The following is a 16,468-nucleotide window of genomic DNA, read 5'->3' as shown; positions in this document are numbered from 1 at the left end:
CACCCCACAAGGTGGGACGAAGGCCATTCACCGCCTCCGAGTCACACCACTGCCTCTTCTCCTGTGCCCCAATCTGCCACACAGATCCAATCCCCCTCCCAGGACACAGGCACGAGCGCCTCCCTGCCTGCACCCACACCCTCACCTCCATGGTCCTCCACTCCAGCAAGCAATGTTTCTCAGCACAGCGTTCAGCTGTCTCTAACACAAGTGTTGGAGCGAAAGTGCAAATATGCCGCCACCCACCCGCATGCACAAGCTTTAAACGTGCACATTGCCAAATTAATCAGCCTAAAGATGCTGCCGTACAGGCTTGTGGAAACGGAGGCTTTCAAAAACATGATGGCGGCGGCGGTTCCGCGCTACTCGGTCTCCCGCAACATCAATCGTGCCCTCACCAACGCGGTTACTGGGAAGGTTCACTTAACCACGGACACAGGGACAAGTACTGCCGGGCAGGGCCACTATATCTCCCTGATGGCACATTGGGTGTACTTGGTGGAGGCTGGGACCGAGTCAGAGCCTGGGACCGCTCACATCCTACCCACACCCAGAATAGCGGGTCCTACCTCGGGGCTGCTATCTGCGGCGTTTTATGGCACCTCCTCCAAACCCTCCCCTTCCTCCTCCTCCGCCACCTCTACCTCTCAATTAAGAAGTGTAAGCACGTCGCCAGCAGTCGGTAGTGCGCAGCAGCACGGCGGTGGGCAAGCGTCAGCAAGCCGTGCTGAAACTAATCAGCTTAGGTGACAAGAGGCACACAGCCCTCAAGCTGTTGCAGGGTCTGACAGAGCAGACCGACCTCTGGCTTTCGCCGCTGAGCCTCCAACCGGGCATGGTCGTGTGTGACAAACGCCGTAACCTGGTGGCAGCTCTGCAGCCTCACACACGTGCCATGCCTGGCCCACGTCTTCAATCTGGTGGTTCAGTGGTTTCTCAAAAATACCCCCACTTGTCTGACCTGCTCGGCAAGGTGCACCGCATCTGCACACATTTCCGCAACTCCACCACGGACGCTGCCACCCTGAGGACCCTGCAACATCGGTTTCAGCTGCCAGAGCACCAACTGCTGTGCGACGTGCCCACATGCTGGAATTCTTCGCTGAACATGTTGGCCAGACTGGACGAGCAGCATAGAGCAATAGTGGAATACCAGCTGCAACATGGGCGGCAGAGTGGTAGTCAGCCTCTGCAATTCTTTACTGAAGAGTGGGCATGGATGGCAGATATCTGCCAAGTCCTCGGAATTTTGAGGAGTCTACCCAGATGGTGAGCGGTGATGCGGCCATCATTAGCATTACCATCCCGCTGCTTTGCCTGCTAAGAAGTTTGCTGCAAAGCATAAAGGCCAACGCTTTGCAGTTGGAATAGGAGACAGGGGATGACAGTATGTCACTTGATAGCCAGACCACCCTCATATCTATATCTCAGTGCGTTCTGGAGGAGGAGGAGGAGGAGGGGGGAAGAGACAGCTGGCCACACTGCAGAGGGTACCCATACTGCTTGCCTCTCATCTGTTCAGCGTGCATGGGCTGAAGAGGAGGAGGAGGATCCTGAAAGTCATATTCCTAGTGAGGACAGCGATGTGTTACCTACTGGGACCCTGGCATATATGGCTGACTTCATGTTAGGCTGCCTTTCCTGTTCGCTTTAGACGCATTCTGGCCAACACGGATTACTGAGTGTACAGCCTTCTCGACCCACGGTATAAGGAGATTCTCATTCCCGAAGAGGAAAGGGGTACAAGAGTGATGCAATACCACAGGGCCGTGGTGGAAAAAGTGATGCTAAAGTTCCCAACTGATAGCGCTAGTGACATAGGATGCGGTTCAGAGGGCCAACTAGCAGGAGAGGCATGGGGATCAGGCAGCATGTCAGGCGTAGGCAGGGGAACACTCTCCAAGGCCTTTGCCAGATTTATGGCTCTCCAGCAGGGAGTGTCACCACTCCCTAGTCAAGGCTCAGTTGGACGGAGCAGTGTAAAAAGGTGGTGAGGGAGTACGTAGCCAATAGTACCACCATTCTCCGTGATGCCTCTGCTCCATACAACTATTGGGTGTCAAAGCTGGACACGTGGCACGAACTTGCGCTGTACGCCCTGGAGATGGTACACTTGTACTCTTGGTACACCAATTTTTCAGGCCATCGCCAATACTGTTAGCAAACTGATTTTTCCAGGCTTCGCCTGTCCTCTTAGTAAACAACTTTTTATAGGTGTTCGCCTATACTCTTGGTACACCAATGTTACTAGGGTCCGCCTATACTCGTGCTACAGAAATGTTACTGGTGTCCGCCTATACTCTTGCTACAGAAATGTTACTGGGGTCTGCCTATACTTTGGCTTCTGAAATGTTACTGGGCTCTGCCTATACTTTTTCTACTGAATGGTTTGAGGGGTTTGCCTATACTCTTGCTACAGAAATGTTACAGGGGCCTGCCTATACTTTTGCTACTGAAATGTTACTGGGGTCTGCCTATACTCTTGCTACAGAAATGTTACAGAGGTTCGCCTATACTTTTGCTACAGAAATGTTACTGGGTCCGCCTATACTTTGGCTACAGAAATGTTACTAGGGTCTGCTTATACCTTGAATCGTTCTATGTCTGCAGTGCATTAGACAGAGGTCTCACCGCTAAACAGTACTGTAATATTTCCTAGGCCACTGCAAAGTATTTCAGCTCTGCCACTGTGCAGAGCATCTCACAATACCCTTTCCTTGGTGGGGTTGAGATAGCCGCAGTTACCAGCACTATCCACTGGCTTTAGAGTCTTCTCCCCCTCCATACAGCCTCTCCTATCTACAAGCCTCTGCGAGCAGTAAATTACCCCTAGGTATCAGCGCAAGACAGCGGGTTAATTTTTTCAACTCACCTATACTTTCGCTACAGAAATGTTACAGAGGTTCGCCTATACTCTTGCTACAGCAATGTTACAGGGGTTCGCCTATACTCTTGCTACAGAAATGTTACTGGGGTCTGCCTATACCTTTTCTACTGAATGGTTTGAGGGGTTCGCCTATACTCTTGCTACAGAAATGTTACTGAGGTCTGCCTATACTTTTGCTACAGAAATGTTACTGGGGTACGCCTATACTCTTGATACAGAAATGTTACACGGGTTCGCCTATACTTTTGCTACAGAAATGTTACTGGGGTCTGCCTATACTTTTGCTACAGAAATGTTACTGGGGTCTGCCTATACTCTTGCTACAGAAATGTTACAGGGGTCTGCCTATGCTGTGGGTGCACAAAGACTACCCATTGCGGTGTTTTACCTGTCTTGCACAAATACACTGACTGACTAGGGCAGAAATGTGGGCCAAGGCTGAGGCCCTTAGCAGGGTGAAACTCTGCCATGTTTGGGCACTCTGATTTCCTCATGTGTAATACCATGTTTGAGTTCCTTGGGCTGACCTATGCTGTGGGTGCACAAAGACTTCCCATTGCGTTGTTTTACCCGTCTGGCACAAATACACTGTCGTGGATTTCCTTTTGCATCCAATGTCTTACTCAATTAGGAATGTTTACACCCTTCCAGATTAATTCTGAATTGATTATGCGCATAAGAAGATTTCACACTGACACAGGTTCAGCATGTATAAGCTTCCTCAATTCTGCTTTATTGTTGGGCGCGCAGCCTCTTTTAAAAGAGTTTAACATATCTGCCCATCTGGGCAGGTCAAAGATTACATAGATACAACGTATTATTTAATTATTGGATAAGCGTCTTGCAATTCTTCCATCCTCCGGTCATTTGTGATTGGCCATCAGGTGGTGGACGAGATGAGTGGGTTGTCTTGGACCCACGTGTGGTTCCTTTGATATGATTGGATGTTACATCATGAATTAGTAATTGCCTAAATCTCCCATGTTATTTGCATATGTTTCCAGTAAAATTGCTTGGGTTATTATTGCGGTATTCTAAAAGCGGTACTTGCTTAACCTGCGGTTATCTGTCTGATCTTTACTTCTTCTAAAGTTACAAAACAGATGGAAAAGTATGGCGTGTTCATGTTAAATATTATCTTTGTCAGCAAAGTTTAGGAAAAAGATGTTTGATTAAGGAAGTAGAAATATTGCATAAATGTAAAAACATATCTATATTTGTATCAAAACAGAAGGCAAACATGTCATTTGTTATACAGAATGTTAAACGTACAAATACAGGTTCACTGTCCACTATCAAAGGTCCACAGTCCAGAATATAGATATATTGGGTTTCCACTACAGCCCCCCTTGAAACTATCTGTTTCACTAAACTCACCACACTATGTGTCCCTACTCTGTCCCACCCTAACCCCCCACCATTGACCCTAGATCTGCATTGTGTTGTAGACTGGGGCTACCACTGCCATGGGGGTATAGGATGGTTCGACATCATCATATTCTGGATCCATGATGACGACGTTTGTGCTGACAGTGGGCTTTTTGTTGGACATCATAGTGAGACAGGTGGACCAGGTAGTCATCAGGGTCGGAATTCACTGTATGCAACAACAAACAGAAATTAGGACAATTATAATGGCAACAAATATAGTTAGTATCTTTTTTTTTATCAGAGTAACCTCTTGTGTAGAACCCGCCTTCTTGACACTACCTCGATTCATCCACAAAGAGTGCAAAATTAGGGCTATCTAATGCCTGATCAACATGACTGAACCTCTGCTCCATTAGTACGTGCATGATCATATCTATCAGTCTGGAAGGAAGAAACTACAAGGTGATTATTCCAACTTCCCTTTTCCAGAGGCGGCAAGGTAACAGGACCAGGGGCGTTGTAACACCGGCATGTTGCGTGGCATGAGCAGAGTGCACTGCAGATAAAATAAAGGAAAATCTTAGCGAAAACCTATCACAGTGTTCTAAATACACAATGTTTTAAAACTTATTTTTTCTATTCTGCTGTTAGGTATGTACCTAACTGAGGAAACAGACTAAGGTTAGCTCTTTTTAGTTAGTGCGGTTAGCTTCTTAATGGCAACTGCGTCTTTACCTGCGGGTCACGTTTTGTCTGGAATGTAGGTACAAGTCTCCCCTTTTTGGCTAAAATCGTACCTCGTGCCATTTTATTTTGAAAAGTCATAGTCGAGGTAGGTCCTATTGGTCGACTAGTTCCTTTAAGGCATCTCTAGTATAATTTATAAACCGCTGCTAATTATAATAAACATAATTAATCCAGTCAACATTTTATTTACCATAATGATCAGAAAAATGGACTCGAATCCAGCTTTAACGTGGTCTCTAAGTTTTAAAAACTCGTCAGGTACCCCCCTTGGCTGTCCTATGACGTCAATGTACACGTGTAGGTCAAAACTACCACCAGGAGCCTCTCTTCTCATTCTAGTGTACTGTTACAATGCTAGTAGTGTGCACAGGTACGCACGGCGTGGGACTCCCTGATCTTCACCCACATCAATGTCCCTCCTGGAGATAGCCCTGATGGTGGACAGGTCCAGGCCGCCAACACTGACCCTACACTACCTAGTGACAAGACTGGAAAGAACCGCCGTACCTATGCAGAAAACAAGGATAGACCAACATGACAGGATAACTACAGAACACAGCAGAGTTGGATTGAGATAAAGTAACTATTGGGGGTAACCTCATTATCCTCAATGCTGTCTGACAGGATGTGGAGGAGCATAAGGGCTTTACCAAGGCACACTCCCCTGTCCAATTACCTTCCAGACATGATGTCACATTATTTCACCTATGAAGTGTGTACCTTCGTTTACCTTATTCACTTCCGGTACCCTGTATCTGCAGATTAGCTCATTCATGAGCTTCTGTGTGGTTACCTGCTCATTTACCTTAGTATCAGGGTGGGCCTCCAACCTGAAAAAGACTCCAACAACAACAACAAGCACATATTCATACTCCCCAACAGGTGTGAGCTGAATGTGGTCAAATTGGCAATCTCTGAAATGGGTAGAGTGGTCCAGGCAAGTGTTATATGGCCACCTTACTTCTGTCCTGACTCGCATATGGCAAAGATCATGCTAACTGGACAAATGATGCAGCAGCTACAGAGAACCCAGGTGTCACCCATTCTTGTTCAGTGTCGACGTCATTGCTGCTTTTGATTCTGTGTACCAGTTGGGCCATCATGGGGGACAGGGACCTCTGTAGGCAAGTTCTGCTGATTGTTCACCATACGCCGTCCTGTTCTGTTGCTCCCGTCTTTTAGCCCATTTTGCTTTCCTTCCTCGTTGGCTTGTAACTGTAAAGTCCTTGGCATATTAATGTTCAAAGTTTTGTCAATGTCCAAAGTTTTGTCAATGTCCAAAGTTTTTATCACTGACTCTGAATGCTGTCAGTAACTTTTCTTCTTTCTTGCATGGCTTGAGGGCCGCTGCCTTTGCTGTGCTGTCGGCGAGGGTGTCGTCTCTCGCTTCTCCATTGTAGGAATCGGTGTGAGCTCTCCATTGCCAGGTAGTAGTAGTAGGGTTTCCATGAGACTCTGTACCGCTGCACCATTCTTAATTGGCTGTCCTACTGAGATAACAAGCTGTCTGGCCTTCCATATTGGGCCGTAATCTTGAGCTATGCCAAATGCATTCCAGGAGTCAATGTAAAGAGTTGCCGTCTTACCTTCTACCACTCTACACGCCTCAGTGAGGGCCTTCGGTTCCGCTTCTTGCACTGGAGCATGCGGAGGCAGAGCTTCTGCGTTTTAGGACATCTTGTTGTGTGACCTCTGCATCTCTGGTTCGGAGTCATCAATCCTCACCCTGGTACCATCTACAAAAGAAAACTCAAAATATGCATCATTAATAGTGGATTCTAATAACAGTTTTTGTCAGAATCTTGTTGCAAAGAATTAAAAAAATTTTTAAGAAAATATTTGATCTGCCATACTCAAATCACCTATGCCTCTCCTCCCCCGTTTGAACCGGAATACCTGATTAAAAGAAAAGTAGCTGGGTTCAAGGTAGTACAACATTGGGAAGAAATATTAGGGGAAGCATGGAAAGAGCACATTGTAGCCGAATCTAATAGGCCAGAGATAAGTGCTTGGGTTGTACTTGCATGAGTATGTTCTGGATGTCATTTGGGGTGTGGACCACTAGGGGGTAGTCCAATACCAACTTAGAAGATTTGTCAGCCATTGTCTGTACTGCTGCCACTGCACAAACACATGAGGGAGCTCCTCGAGTCACTGGATCCAACCTCATGGAGTAGTATCTCAGTGGCCGTGGTTGTCCTCCGTGCTTTTGTGTCAATACTGTCGTATGGGCGGCAGTATGAAACAAGGCCCAGAAAGGTGCGGAATTTGGCAACGGATGTATGTACAGGTATGGCCTGGCCAGGAGAACAACCTTTCTTGCAGAACTTGGTTAGGCTTTGGAGGAGGCCTCCAGGCCTTACAGCCATCTTCTGCAAGGGAAAATAACAGTGAAGTTGTGGCCAGTCGGCAGTTTTCCAAGATCATCAGATCATCAGCGTGGCTGACCCTTCACCCCTTTTTTTTTTTTTCTTCACTAAGGGGATACTGTTTGACCCAGGGGTGTGTATCTGGGTCTCGTATATATTATCATGGTGGGTACATTCAATTTCCCTACGTCTGTCTTGTAGGTGGCCCATAATTTGTCAGGATCCATGGAAAGCTGAATTTCCGCAGCGGCTACCAGGCAAAACACATAAGCCAGCTCCACCAAAAGAGCAGTTTAATTTACAAAAAATTATACACGGTAAATCAGTACCGCGGTGTTCTTTTTTACGCGTATCATATATACAATTATAAAATGCTATTGCGCGGGCGCCGATGAAAACCAATGTCCATTCACTGCGTGTGTAATATGGCTGCCCTGAGGCTAAGGATGCGTACTAACGCAGTCAGAGAAGCGCTGCGGCCATCTTGGTCTCTCCAGGCCGGAGGAGGGTCGCGTTAAAGGGTTTATCTGGGAACAGAAAAAAAAAAAGATGGCTGCATTTTTTGTTTCTACTAAAAATGGCGCCATGACGGTCCACAGGCTGCATCGGGTACTGCAGTCCAGCTCACAGACACAGCCCAGTCCCAATATTACAGCCCGCACTTATAAATATGATGGAAGGGATGTGAGAGGAGCGGGACCATCTAGGACCCATTTCAGTATCTGCACTCGCAGTCCGGCACCCTTCGGTGAACTTCCTTGAGTGTTCTGGAGCTACGAGGGGTTAATGACTTATTTCTCTGGACAGAAGCTTTCTTACGATTCACAGCCGTTCGCAGTGAAGGTAGAAGAACGGGATGATGTGGGCCGTATTCGTGGAGATCAACAGGCCATGGCGTTCTGTAGGCTTCGATACCTCTGCCTGACAGTCTGCGAGTGCCGCAGGTGCGTGTAGTTCATCGGACTCCATTAAAGTGGTTTAGCACGTATATAAGATACTTAGACTGGGGCAGACGTAAGGCACGCGGGCCGGGGTTGGGTACAACTGGGGGGTAATAGAGGTGATTGAACACATATTGTGGACATCGGTGCCAGACCTTGCATGCTGGGTGCTATCAGTGGGCAGATGGGGGGGGGGGGGCGTGGGGGTTCCCCTTTCCTGCCCTAGATGTGAAGCCTCCCTTAATATCGAGCGTCGGCGGCCTTTAGATGATGGAGAACAGTCGATGGGATTTTTTCCTCTTTCTGTGCCTCTAAATACTTTTTTTTGGTGGGGGGGATATTACGATTTGCGTAAATCTAGTCCCGTTGTTATGGCGGGCGATGGGGTGTTCTATGTACATTATACGCATGGAGGTGGAAACGTGCAGAAACTATACGGGGGCATCGGCTGCAACATATTACCAAACAAGGGGTTAAAAAAAGTATATATAAAAAAAAAAAATTATAATAAGTCTATATCACAGACATGTAATATATTACCGGACACATATTACACCCCCTGTAGATCACAAGGCCCAGGCATGCGGCCCCCGTAGACAGCTGCACACGAGGCCGGCGCCTGCCGTTAACCCCTCCCTCCCCACATCCTCTCACTTCCCTCCAGGCAAATACTATTTACAGTAACTATTAACTGGCGCAAAGAAAGGAAACCTGATCTGATCCCTGCAGAGGGGTCGCCCCTCCTCCATCATTACACCCCCTCCCCCAGCCATGGAGTTTGGGGGAAGAACATTAAGTCACCCCAAAATGAAATACAAAAAGTAAAATAAAAAAAAATCAAAAAAACAAAACAAACAAACCACCCAGTCTCTATTCTCTCCGGCACATTAACCCCTCAGTGTCCGGGCTGCACTTCCTGTAGACCCCCATCTCCCCCTGTAATTAAAGCAATGCGGCTACAAAGTATCAAATGACCCCTCTGCCCCCTACAATTAACCCCTTCAGCCCTGCAGCCCAGCTGATATCTCCAGGCTGCAGAGAACAAATAAAATGTTGCATTTTTTTAGAAAATATATAAAATAGTTACAATATATAATAAATACAGGATTATAACATGCCCCATATAATAATATCCAACCAGTCCCCATATCACACACATGATACATAGGATCAGCCCCAGTATATAATCACAGCAGCGCCCTCCTCTCCGCAGGGATGCCAGGCACGCTCAGGCAGCTGTTGCCCGGGTTGTGTGGCCCTCGGGGGCCTCGGGCTGCCCTCACCTGTTGGTCGCACTGCGGGCAGGACTTGGTGGCCATCTTCACTTTCTTGGCTCTGGCCGTGGACATGCTCCCTCTCGCCGGGCGCGTCCACAGCGCGCATCCCCGCCTCGCCCCCTCCTATGCACAGCCCGCTTCCCCGCCTCTCGTGAACGCGCATGACGTCAAACGTGCGTCCAGGATTGGCTCAGCCACAACGGAGGGGACGTGGAGTTCTGAGAGTCAATCAAACTAGGCTGGTCTGATAGAGGAGCAGCGTTGCCTATAGCAACCAATCAGAATGGAGCTTTCATTATACTCTATACCGAGGATAAATGGATGCTGTGATCTGATTGGTCAGTGGGGAGAGCGCTGATACAATCTGTTAGTTGTCCGGGAGCCGCAGACGTCACGCATGCACACAACCTGCTCCTCTCCCAGTTATATTGCTGCCGGTTTTAATTATACAGTGTATTTTCTTGCCCCTTCCTGAATTCTATGATGGGCACACCGTGACCTCTCCTGTGGGGGTCATCCCTGCGCTGCGGCATCATTATACTAGTATGACATCACTGCGTGCGTTACGTAGTCAGCGGAATATAATTATTTCAATGTGTTCGTTCACGGGCGCATATTTTCCTGCGCAATTTGGTCACGCCAAAAAAACAAAACGCATCGTCTCTGTTTTCCTGCATATTTTCGCACCAAAAGACCCCAAAGACGTCAATTAGGATGCAAAAACGCCCACAATAGCGCCAAGAGATGCGCAATTCAGCTGGAAAAAGACCATCCGGAAGTCATTGGGCCAATAAAATGATGGCGGGATTGTACTCCATGGGCCACAAAACATCCCAGCGGGCGTAAATGGTGGGAAATATGCCGATGCACACGCAAAAGAGTCGCGTTCATAGCGCAAATATATTGGGCTGAGGCGTGCGCAATTACACATACGCCCGTGTGACGCCTTCAGACGAGCGTGTGCGCAGATCCTTGCGCCTCAGCGAAACATAGTTGTGCCGTCAATGAGGTCGCTTAGTCAACAAAATACGTGCGCAAAAACTTTACCGTTGGTGCGCAAATACACAAGCAGAAACGTGACGCACTGCGCAACATCCGAGGGGAGAAGACAGACCGCCCTCATTAGGATGTAATAGCCATTTTTTTCCACGGAAAGGGAAACGCGTTCATGTGAACTGGCCCTGCGTGCGCCAAAATTACAGTACTATGCGCAGACGCGCACAGAACGGCCTCTTCAAGCTTTGTTTATGCGCAAAATACGCTGCTCTGTGGCGAACGTATTTGCGCAAACACTCGTGTGACGCCACCCTAAAGGCTCTTGCACACTTGCGTTTTTCTTGCGCGTTTTTTTCACCGGTTAACGCTACGTTTTTTTATGCGAATGTTAAAAACGCATCGCAAGTTGGCGTGATTTTTGTGCGATGCGTTTTTAACACTACATTGACATTCGCGTTAAAAAAACGAAGTCTGTGGGCGCCCTTAGGCCGGCCTCATACAAGCGTTAGCCTACTTAAACTCGCTATTGCACTTTATTGCGCTGCCCAAACCGCTCACCCCCTCATAAATAGCTCATATCGCGTGTTTTTCCCCCACACTCAAAATGCGTGCGTTTTGCGTCTTCGTTCCCCCGGGCAACCAATCACAGCGCAGCATTCATTTCACATTCTGCCTTGAAGGATGGAAGCTCCTCTGTGATTGGCTGTCATTCCGAGTTCTTTCCCCATTGTGTTTTGCACTTTACATCTTTAGAAGCTTTTTCTTTAGGCCCCCAAACAGCCCCTCTAATAAGGGACCCCAAATGTGCCCTGCCATGTGATCACGTGACATTTGTTATGGGTGGTTGCCCATAGCAACGATCACGGCACGTCATATCAGCCGGGCTCTGATTGGTTATTAGAGACAACGCCTCTGGCTTCCACCAGGCTCTGTAGTGTTTACGTATTACCACTAGAGGGCGCTGCGGACACTGCCCGTCACCTGGCAGGTCACGTGGTGCCCGGCGAGGAAAGCGGGAGTTGTAGTCCGTGCCGGTGACATGCGGCTCCGCTCCGCGCTTCGGGACCTGTTCCGCGGTCTCCGCAGGTGCAGCAGCTCCGCCGCGGAGGCCCCGGCCGCCCGCCCGCCGCTCCCGGGACAGGATCCTCACTCTGCAGTCCATGAACCCGCAGGTCCGGGCGGTGGAGTACGCGGTGCGGGGAGCCATTGTGCTGAAAGCCGGGGAGATAGAGAGGGAGCTGCAGCAGGTGAGGAGCACTACAAGTCCCAGCATGCCCAGGGGAGGGAGAGGACTACAAGTCCCAGCATGCCCAGGGGAGGGAGAGGACTACAAGTCCCAGCATGCCCATGGAGTGGGGGGGAGGACTGCAAGTCCCAGCATGCTCAGGGGACGGAGAGAACTACAAGTCTCAGCATGCCCATTGGGCTGGAGGAGAACTACAAGTCCAAGCATGTGTTGAGGGGGATAGGACTACAAGTCCCAGCATGTCTAGGGGGGGAGAACTAGAGCCATCATGCTGGGAGTTGTAATCACAAAGTCCATGATTCAGGCCATCACACGGCAGGGAGCGTCTGCTGGGGGTTGTAGTCCTTCTGCTGCTCATTCCGGATGGAAGCTAAATCTCCTCGCTGATCGTCTTCTCTTTCCGGCGCTGCGGGTGACAATTACATCATCGGCGGCGCCGCTGCTCTCCCCCTGCGCACAAGTATCATCCCTGTGATCATCGGCGCCATAAGAATGAAGACGAGCGGCGCTGATAATGGAGCCGCCTGTTTCTGCCGCTGCGATCTGTCGGTCGGTTCGCACCGCGGGGTTTTTTTGTAGCGGAATTTGCGCAAATTTACATCTGACTACGTTTAATGGGATTCTGCGCCGCGTCTGCACAGCGATATAACATCCACGCGCGGAAGCAAAGCGGATTCCGTGGCGCCGCTGGGCGGAGTCCACCCTGGGAACAACACATGGGGGGGTTGTCTGTTGGAAAGGCCTCCATTCCTGCGCGGCGACGGATCTAACCCCGCCCCAAGGAGGCGGTCCCACGTGCGGGCGTATGGGTAGGTCCAATGGATGGTGCGGCTGAGAAGCTGAGCCTGCGCCAACCACAGCAGGCATCGGCCTCAGTGGGAACACCGATCCCTGCTGTTAACCCCTTGCATGCAGCGATCAATGTATTACAGTGATCATGGAGTCACCGGTTCAAGTCCCCTACAGGGCCACAAAAAAGGGAATAAAAAATAGTGAAAAAAAAAAAAAACCTTGCGCACATTTACTTTTGTGTTTTAATTTTTTTTAAAAAAGCCAAGTTTGGTATCGTCACATCTGTAAGATGGGTGACCGAGAGCGCAAATAATATTACAGTTTGGTAAATTTGGGCAAAATTAAGAAATAGTAAAGCTAAGCATAAAGGCTGCGGATGGCGATGGCGGTGGCGACCGTTCCCGACGCCGTCTGAAATGTCAACATTTTGAGACTATTTATTTTTAGAGCTGAGAAATATTGAATATTTCTGGAAATCTCCACAATGGGCTCTTTGTATGGAATACAGTTACCATGGCAACAGCCGAGCCCTCGTCCCTGCCGCTACCGGATACACGGTGTGGGGAGGGGGTGGGGGGGGTTTATACAGCATGTGACTCCTATTACTGTGGCCGTAGGGGGGAGTGATCCAACTTATATAGAGGTTCATCTCGCCTACAGGGCTTCCTGTGTCAGTAGTTCTGTGCTGCTTGCATTCTATTCGTGAACCAGGAGGCTCAGGAAGAACAGTGGTTGAGTTGACTGATCTTGTTCTCTCTCTCCAGGGAATCAAGAAGCCGTTCAGCGAGGTCATTAAGGCGAACATCGGCGACGCTCATGCCATGGGACAGCAGCCAATCACGTTCCTGCGGCAGGTAAGTGGCGCCCGTTGTACGCTGCTGACCCTCGGTGCCAGCGTCTCCCTTTATGCTTGTCGTCTTACCGCAGGTGGTTGCTCTTTGCACGTATCCCGACCTGTTAGATAGCCCTCGCTTCCCACCAGATGCCAAAGACCGGGCCAGGCGCATCCTGCAGTCGTGCGGAGGACAGAGCCTCGGTGAGTGACGCTGAGTCCAAGACATTGGCGCAGAGAATGACTCCATTTCTCTTCATTTACGGTTTTCCGAGTTTTTAGTGTTCTGCTTAAAAAAATAAAGCAAAGCCGTAAAGGGTTGTTCAGTTCTAAGCACTTGATGCCTGTCCTCAGGATAGCTCATCAGTACTAGAGGGGCTGTTACCGAAGACCCCCGCTCATCAGCTGTTTGCTGGGCTGGTGGGCTGCTGTATTGAGCTGCGTTCTGCAGGAAGTAGACAGCTCTGGTCTCACTGCAGTGGTCAAGCTTGGTATTACAGGCCATTCATTTCATTAAGAATTTGGCCTGCAATACCAAAATAGGCCACTGCGGCGTGAACGGAGCTGTCTGTTTCCTGCAGAATTCGGTTTGGTGCACACACACTCCCTTCCCCCATACGAGCGATTAGTAGCCATTACTGGCATTGCCCCAGATCAGATTTATGTCAAGCTGACCTGTGTGACTCTCGGCCCAAATAGTCTTATTCTCATTTCCAGGCTCCTACAGCGCCAGCCAGGGGGTCTCCTGTATCCGGTAAGATGTCGCTCGGTATATCGAGCGGCGGGACGGAGGCATTCCTGCGGACCCAGACAATATCTATCTCACCACTGGAGCCAGTGATGGCATCGCTGTAAGTTCTGCCGACCGACTGGGTCATATAAATGGAGGCAAGTGAGAGGTGCTGCGTTGCAAGGGGGGCTTTACATGGGATGACTGTTGGGTGCGTACATTTTAGGGGAAACTGTCAGATACTTATCACCCTTGTGCGTTCACATAGGATCGATGGTCGCTCAGAGCGGAGCGTGTTGGAGATCTCTTCCGGCTGGCCGCATCCAGTCACTGAACAGGCAGCCGCTCAAAGAGTACAGACTGCCTGTTCCAGGGAGCGAGAAACCGCTTACTAGTTGCTTCATTTTACGGAGCTGACGCGACCAACAACTGATGAGTGGTTTCTCGCTTACTAGCCTGTCGGATCTCGTGTTTCCGCTGGACAAGTGTCATTTGAGTGAACTTTTTTACATCTGGTAGTTGCCCACTCTAAGGGCCGGGGTACAACTACTATGTAGTGTAGGGTATCTCACTGCTGGGGATTATAGATGGAGGGTCCGGGGTTTGGCTGCCGCTCTGGACACAGTCTATGGAATCAGTGAGCAAAATGCTCCTCATTTACACTGATTTTCATATCAAAGGGTCTTTTGAGTCTCCGGGTATCTCTTAGGTTGGGTTCCCATGGGACGGAAATCTTGAAGAATGTCTGCAGCGGAAGTGCATAGGAATTCCACGAGATTTCCGCAGGCTTCTTCAAAACCCGCGCCATTTGTATTCCGCTGCGGAAATCTCTACCCATAGAGAGAAGAGAACCCGCATCGGAAACGGCGATACAATTAACATGTTGCGATTTTCAATTCTTCAGTTCTTAGCGGGACATCAGCTGAAAGTGCCGAGAACAATGCAGCTGTTTGCATATACAAAACGGCTGCATTGTTCTCGGAGACATCGCGGCAGTATCCTGTTCCGCCTGCATTAAGGCCCTTTTAGATGGGACGAGTGTTGGGCAAACGATGCCCGATACTCATCCCCGCACTTACTAGCTGCCGTGCACCCGCACAGGAGCTTGTATCGTTAGCTTTCAGCGGGGAGGCTGCAGGAGATTTCTCTCCCCCACCCCTCTTCATTGACATAACATAGTGGTTGTTCAGTACTGAATGGCCGCTATGCATAAACGATGGCCAATGAGCTGATCGCTCATTGTTCAGTGTATATAGCAGCCGTTCAGTACTGAACGGCCGCTATGTTATGTCATTGGAGAGGGGCGGGGGAGAGCGAGGAGAGAAATCTCCTGCAGCCGCCCCGTCCTCCTACTGGCCGCTCTGTGAGCGAACCAGCGATACTAGCACCCATGCAGCAGCACTGGAGCGAGGACACACAGGGACGAGTGTCAGGCATCGTTTTCCCGACATTCGTCCCATGTAAACCCAGCTTTACTCTTAAGTAGCTAATTAGCTACTTAGAGTTCTGCAAAGATGATCACTTGAAATATCGTTTGAGCTAATTTGGAGTGATCATCGCTCCGTGTAAATGGGCCTTTAGACTACTAATACACTGGACCTTCTCTCTGATTTACCTGACTTGCTGGCATGATCAGTATTGGCCAATTGGAGGGCAGTGCCCAGTGTGCATTCGGTAGTCAGAAAATGGCTATGACTATCTGGCAGAACTTTGTCCTAAATCTGGAGGGTCCCTTTAAACGCCACATTCTTCAGGTCACATGACCCTGGTAATGCCCATTAACAGGCTATCTCCTATTTTATTAGGATGGACAAGCCCTTTAAGGCTAATTCTACGCAGACTACTAAGACGTTGTGCCCAGCAGCTTGCATCGGTCAGCATGTGGATATCCATTGTGGACTGAAAATCGGGCAGAAATATTGTTTGCATGCAAGTAGCTGATGCCCACTGCATGTATTAGGGGAGAATCCGAACCCACCAGTTTTAGCAGGAGCGGGCGCTGTTGGATGCGTCTGGGGGTTCCTAACTTTACCCCAATAGATGATGTTGGGTGGGGGACTCCTTGTATACAATGTCCGCTCCCTTTGTCCTCGGTGGAGATAAGTTACCACCAGGACGCCGCTGCACCCCTGTAATACAAGTGAGCGCTCATGCGTTTGGTGGGGGAGCTGTTGGTCCGACGACTGGCGGCCATGAAAGGTCTAAGGGCAGCTTTGTAGCCAGTAGGGTTTAAAATGTCCTGGGATGGCTGAGAAGTTGGGGGGATTTATCAGCAAACCC

At 49.3% G+C, this 16,468-nt stretch overlaps 1 long non-coding RNA gene and 1 pseudogene across 3 annotated transcripts; one reads left to right on the top strand and one right to left on the bottom strand.

The window, feature by feature from the left end:
• Positions 1-3,588: 3,588 nt before the first annotated feature.
• Positions 3,589-9,726, bottom strand: LOC136620689 (uncharacterized). 3 transcript variants are annotated; one of them, XR_010791169.1, is made up of 2 exons: positions 9,599-9,726; positions 3,589-6,741 (listed from the first exon to the last, which is right to left on the bottom strand). It is a non-coding gene; the product is annotated as an uncharacterized lncRNA (long non-coding RNA). The 3 variants fall into 3 exon arrangements; XR_010791168.1 differs by having other exon boundaries at positions 3,589-4,814; XR_010791170.1 differs by lacking the exon at positions 9,599-9,726 and adding an exon at positions 8,856-8,933 and having other exon boundaries at positions 3,589-4,814.
• A 1,872-nt stretch (positions 9,727-11,598) lies between these two features.
• LOC136620683 (alanine aminotransferase 2-like) overlaps positions 11,599-16,468 on the top strand; it is a 51,678-nt pseudogene continuing 46,808 nt past the window's right edge.

The sequence above is a fragment of the Eleutherodactylus coqui genome, chromosome 3, assembly GCF_035609145.1.
Source record: "Eleutherodactylus coqui strain aEleCoq1 chromosome 3, aEleCoq1.hap1, whole genome shotgun sequence".
Classification (NCBI taxonomy): Eukaryota; Metazoa; Chordata; class Amphibia; order Anura; family Eleutherodactylidae; genus Eleutherodactylus; species Eleutherodactylus coqui.
Note: the sequence above shows the minus strand (reverse complement) of the source record. Positions and strands in the feature narration are given on the sequence as shown.